General features: G+C 34.1%; 1 non-coding gene across 1 annotated transcript; it reads left to right on the top strand.

The window, feature by feature from the left end:
• Positions 1–464: 464 nt before the first annotated feature.
• On the top strand, positions 465–568 carry LOC111816006. Its single transcript, XR_002820560.1, has one exon. It is a non-coding gene; the product is annotated as a U6 spliceosomal RNA (small nuclear RNA).
• Positions 569–5359: the final 4791 nt, after the last annotated feature.

Genomic DNA, 5359 nt, shown 5'->3' with positions numbered 1-5359 from the left:
TAGCTGAGCAATACTCCATTGTATAAAAATACCACATCTTTTCCATCCATTCCATAGGTGATAGGCATTTTGGTTGTTTCTGAGATTTGGCCTAATTGTGCTGCTATAAACATGGGCACACATGTATTACTATGATATGATGTTTTTAGTTCTTTTGGGAAAATTTCTACAAGGGGGATAGCTGGATTGAATGGGATTTCCAGTCCTAGTTTTTTGAGGAGTCTCCATACTGATTTCTATAGTGGTTGTACCAGTCTACATTCCCACCAGCAGTAATAAAGGGTTCCTTTTTCCCACAGCCTTTCCAACATTTGTTGTTGGTTGATTTCTTTATGATAGTCATTCTTTCTGTGGTGAGATGGTATCTCAATGTTGTTTTAATTTGCATTTCTCTAGTGGCCAGAGTTGTGGAGCATTTTTTCATGTATTTATTTGCTTCCTGTATTTCTTCCTCTGAGAAGTGTGTATTTATCTCAAGGTGCCCATTTTTTTTGGAACAATAAAGAGAAGATTAGCATGGCCCCTGTGTAAGAATGACACGCAAATTTGTGAAGCGTTATATACATATATATATATATATTTTTTTTTTTTTCTGAGAATGCTGAAAGTGAGCATCTGAAAGAAGAAATGCTCCTTACAAATGATAGATTTTGAGTGGAAGTTGAGATTAGAATATTGTGTTCATCTGTAATATAAAACAATCACTATCCTTGGTGCTTTTTCCTCAATGCGCAAATAATTGTGAACCGTTTGAAATTATTGAGACTACAAAATCAAGCAGTGCCACACACCAAGAATTCTATGCATTGCAGCCTACATAATTCAAATTGGTAACATGTTAGCTTGAAGCTTATGTTTAAAAAACTACTACGTCCTCATTATGTGGATACACGCAATTGCTATAATTCTTCAAAGAAGCTCTTCTAGCATTAAATCGTCATATGTAAACTGACGCTTAGAAAATAAGCGTATGACATAGTAGTGGTTTTAAAAGGTACCAGATGCAAAAGTCACAAAAATGTACAATTAAATAAATTCCTACATTTCACTTGAATGTATATTGTATAAAGGTATGTCTTGTAAGCAGCTGAGTGTACCTGCATTTTCTGTATGTGAAAATATGGTTAGTGTACTCATTATGGGGCTGAGAAAACTACTTGTTTTTTAAGTGAGTCTGAATAAAATACTTTTCTTTCCAGAAAAAAAAGATGCTCATTTTTGGATTAGGTCTTTAAATTTTGGGGCCCTAATGTTTTTTAGTTCTTTATATAGTCTATATAGAAGACCTTTGTCTGAGTGATTATTAGTTAAGATTTTTTCCAAATTTGTGGGTTGTTTTTTCACTGTATTGGTAATTTCTTTTGATGTGCAGAAATTTCTCAATAAGAGAAGGTCCCAGTTGTTAATTTTTTCAAATTTTTCCTGTACAGTTTGATTTTTGTTCATGATATGTTTGCCTACCCCTATATGTTCAAGAAGTAAAAAAGGCTGAAAGGTATAACAGACACAGTTAAATAGAAAGAAACAGAATTTAGGATTAAACAACAATGAGAGAGAAAGGAGAAAGGTTAGGAAATAAGGTAGGGTGAAAACCATATATGTATATATACAAGTTGGATAAAGCAATAGTCCTAAGAATTTCCATCAGGTTTATGAAAATAGCAGTTAATGGGTAGAATTCTCACCCTGAAGAACTCTATGTTGATATCTGTGAACTAAGCAACTACATTGAGGACAACTAAGTGTAATACTGAAATATCTGTCATCTTGGTCTTCTAAATGTGTGCTGTTTCTAATGTCATATCAATTATTACTATACTCTCCTTAAAGTAAAATTTTTAAGAAAGGTAATAAAAGAAAATGAGTCAAGTACAAAGATTTAAGATTTCTTGAAAGCATGTGCTAATAGTCAATCATATGTCCTTGTGTGAAGCAAGGAGAAATATTCTGAGGAAGATTAATAACAATATATTTTATTGGAATAATTATTAAATAATAATTATTAAGAATAATTATGAAGTTCTTGAGATCGTGTATTTTCCAATTATAACCCATATTGAGAATTTTTAATCTCTGCTTGCTTGCATTTAAATGATTGCTATGTAACTTTCTTTTCTCATACCTACTTGCCTAGTTTTGGTACTCTGATTTTCACCAACTTCATAAAGAACTGGGTAACTTTTCTCTTTTTCTGTGTTCAGAATCTGCTTGAATGATACAGATTTTTTTGTCTCTTTATTCCTTGGAAGCTGAGGTCTGTTTACTTATAAGATCTTCCAGCTCTATTGTCTCGATTTTAAAAGACTCGATTGCCAGTGCAATCTCTAATGATTGTTGGCCTTTTTCTGTTCCTTCTTGGGTCACTTTTAGAAATTTGTATTTTCTAAGAATGAATCTATTTATTTTAAGTTTTAGATTTGATACCTAATGTTCCTAATATTGTCTTATGATGTTTAAGATCTACTGTTTAGTTTTGCTTTTTCTCTTTTTAACAAACTTTGCCTTCCTTTTTTTTGTGGAACTGGGAATTGAACTCAAGCTATCTATTCTACGAGCTATCTCCCCAGCCCTTGCCTTCCGTTTTTGATTAAAACCCCCAACAATCTATCTACTCATTAGCTGCTCAAAGATTCAGCTTTGGATTCTGTATATCTTTTGCATTACCCTCTTACGTTTGTTTCTTTAATCATATGATGTTGATTTTTCTTGATTTTACATTGTTTAGATTTACTTTGTAGTTTTTCCCTAGCTTCTTCTTCTTATTTTCTTTTTCTTTTTTTTGGGGAGGGGAACCGGGGATTGAACACAGGCCCTTGTGCTTGCCAGGGAAACATTTATTCTACTGAACCATCTCCCCGGCCTCCCTAGTTTCTTGTATTGAACATTTGTTTTAAGATTTGTTTCCAAACAAATAAAATTAATGTTGTAAATTTACTACTAAAAAGTAATCTAATTCATCTATATGTTTTAATTTCTTATTAACTCAGGCTTCATATCTGAGTTAATTTTTTTTTAAAAAACCAAACATATATTTCTCTTATGTTTTAGTTACTTTGCAACTCTAATTTAATTATATCATTATCAGGGGATGATATGTGTGATTGAAGTTCCTTGAGATCTTGGCATTCTACCAATATTTTTAGATGTTCCGCATGCTTGTGAAAAGATGGCTTAGTCTTTTTATATAGTGTGATTCTTTTTATTTCTACTAGATCAAGCTGGTTAATTTTGTTATGCCAATGTTTGTATTCTAACCAGTACTAATTTTTCTGTATGATTATATATTTGTCAATTTTTGATTTATATATTTTAAAGCTATGAAAATCATACTTACTTTATGTTATTATGTTGAATTGTTAAATCACAATTTTAATCTTTTTATTATCATATAACTGGCTGGTTTATTTATCCTCATATTTTTTGGATCTTAAGTCTATTTGTATGATATTATTATTGCTACATTCACTCATTTATCTAGTATTTGAGTTTTTTTTTTTTTTGGAACCAGGGATTGAATTTAGGGCTTTGCGCTTGCCAGGGAAGTGCTTATTCCACTGAGCCATCTCCCCAGCCCTATCTAGTATTTGAAAGCTGTATATTTTTCTAGTTTTTGCTTTTCATTCTTCTGTGTGATTTTACAGAAGGTATGCTTCTTGCAAGTGGCATATGATGAGAACATTTGCAGGACAACCTCGGTAACAGGTTAGACCAATTCATTTTCAATCATTAATTCACTTTTACATTTGCCTATGTTCTCATCTTATTTGTGTTTCCTGTTCACCATTCTTTCCTTTGTATCCTCTCTCCTTTTCTCATCCTCTTCAGCAGATTTAGAAGCAGTGAAGCTTATTTCCAATAAAGTGGCTCCTCCTAGTCATTAAGTTTTCTCTACTTAAGAAGACAAAGCCTGTAGTTATTCAGTATTTCCTTCTTCCAATGCTAATGGCCTTAACTCATTAAGTTATTGGTTGATATTTTTATAGTCACTATTAAATGGAATTACAAACCTTTTAAAGGTTTACATTTGTCTCAAATTCTACAGTTTTTCTTGCTGAATCACTTAAAAGACAAAACAAGATACAAGGCAAATAGTAAATTAATTATACCAAATTCCACTAAATAGCAATTTAATTCACCTGTAAGTTTCCATTTTAAAACACCCAGACATATATTTCTCTTACATTTTTGCTACTTTGCAACAGTGATTTCTAATTCAATTCTATTTGCACCAGGGAGTTGGGTAGCGCATCCCTCTTGAAACGTCTTCATGGAGTCATCACCCTTCTGTGGTAATTTGGATGATGTCTTGGGGCATTAGTGCTGCTGTAACAGAATACCACAGGCTGTGTGGTTTGCAAAGAAGGAAATGTGTTCCTCAGAGTTCTTGAGGCTGGGAGGTTCAAAGTCAAGGCTTCATAGGTTGTGATGTACTTAATTGGCTGGTAGTGAGCACCCCTCAGGAGGGGAGGGGTGCTGGGTAACTGAAGCCAAAGTGTAAAGGGGCAGAACAGGGCAGAAGCATTTGTGTCAGGGCCTTCATCCCATTCAGCAGGGAGGCAGCTTTAAGGACTAATCACCCAATTCCCATCTTTTTTAATTTAATTTTTAAAATTTTAATGTACTACAAGTGGATATTAACAAAGAATAGGTGAACATACTCTTTTATGAAAAAATAAAATGAAATTTCATAGCAAAATAATCAAGGAATAACCATGGTTACTTTACTGTGTAATATGATCTTGTAAGAATGGCCAGATTGTTACTCAGAAAACAAATCATAAACAAAACAAAGTTCTCTATCACAAACAAGAAAAAGACAAATAAAAGGAGAAAATCTTATTTTCAAGGAACAGAAGAAACTGTCAGTATAAATGAAATGGATTAGCATTTATCAATGGCACAAGAAATAATAGATTCAACAAGTGGGATCATATCAAATTAAACAGTTTCTGCATAGCAAAAGAAATAACCAACAGAATGAAGACACAGCCTGCAGAATGGGAATTTCTTTTTTCTCTGAATGCCTTCAGGGCAGGTTTGGCTGGCTAGAGTTCTGGGGATTGAACCACAGCAACCTGAGCCTGACTGCTTTGTTGGAGCAGGCACTTAAATAACTGAGCTAAGGGGCAGGCCCCTGCCAGCTACTCATTGGACAGAGAATGAAAATCTAGGGTACAGGGCCAGCCAGATTGCTCAGTGGATTACAGCTCTTGCTTAGGCAGACTCCGGGGCTGGGGTTCGACTTCCAGTTTGCTATGCTGGCCCTGCCCCCGGGGCATGCTGAGACAGTGATTGAGATTGGGCATGGTGACATGCGCCTGTAATCCCAGCGCTTGGGAGGCTGAACACAGGTAGATCA

This window comes from Octodon degus, unplaced genomic scaffold (genome assembly GCF_000260255.1).
Source record: "Octodon degus isolate 3935 unplaced genomic scaffold, OctDeg1.0 scaffold00024, whole genome shotgun sequence".
NCBI classification, from domain to species: domain Eukaryota; kingdom Metazoa; phylum Chordata; class Mammalia; order Rodentia; family Octodontidae; genus Octodon; species Octodon degus.
Note: the sequence above shows the minus strand (reverse complement) of the source record. Positions and strands in the feature narration are given on the sequence as shown.